Source organism: Carlito syrichta, unplaced genomic scaffold (genome assembly GCF_000164805.1).
Source record: "Carlito syrichta isolate Samal-C Ts95f unplaced genomic scaffold, Tarsius_syrichta-2.0.1 Scaffold309791, whole genome shotgun sequence".
NCBI classification, from domain to species: domain Eukaryota; kingdom Metazoa; phylum Chordata; class Mammalia; order Primates; family Tarsiidae; genus Carlito; species Carlito syrichta.
In genome coordinates, this window is record NW_007253887.1 from 26655 (window position 1) to 27109 (window position 455).

Consider the following 455-nt stretch of genomic DNA (forward strand, 5'->3'; position numbering starts at 1 on the left):
GAAAAAAGAACTCTTCTAGTTTTAAGTAAAACTTAATTTATGTGGGAAAATGAATATGATTGATAGAAACATTTAAAGATGTATCATGTCTGAGAAAATACTTAAGAGCATATAGCACAGGATTTAATTTCTCAAACTACTGCATGTGCTGATTATTATGAGTATCACTACTTGATGCTCAGCTTTGTCCAGGTCACTATAACATACCATTCAAAATTTTGTTTGCTTTTTCTGAATTATCTTTGTGGTGAATTATGCCTTGGTTTAGAAACATTCCATGAAAAGATCCTAATGGGTCATATAAGTTATTAAACTATTACACATTCGGATTTCTTTTTTCTGTGTTCTGAGAACGCTTAGGCAATTTTAAGAATGGAGACTGAAATTAAAAGAGATTATACTGCCGGGCTCGGTGGCTCAGCCTGTAATCCCGCGCCTTTGGGAGGCTGAGGTGA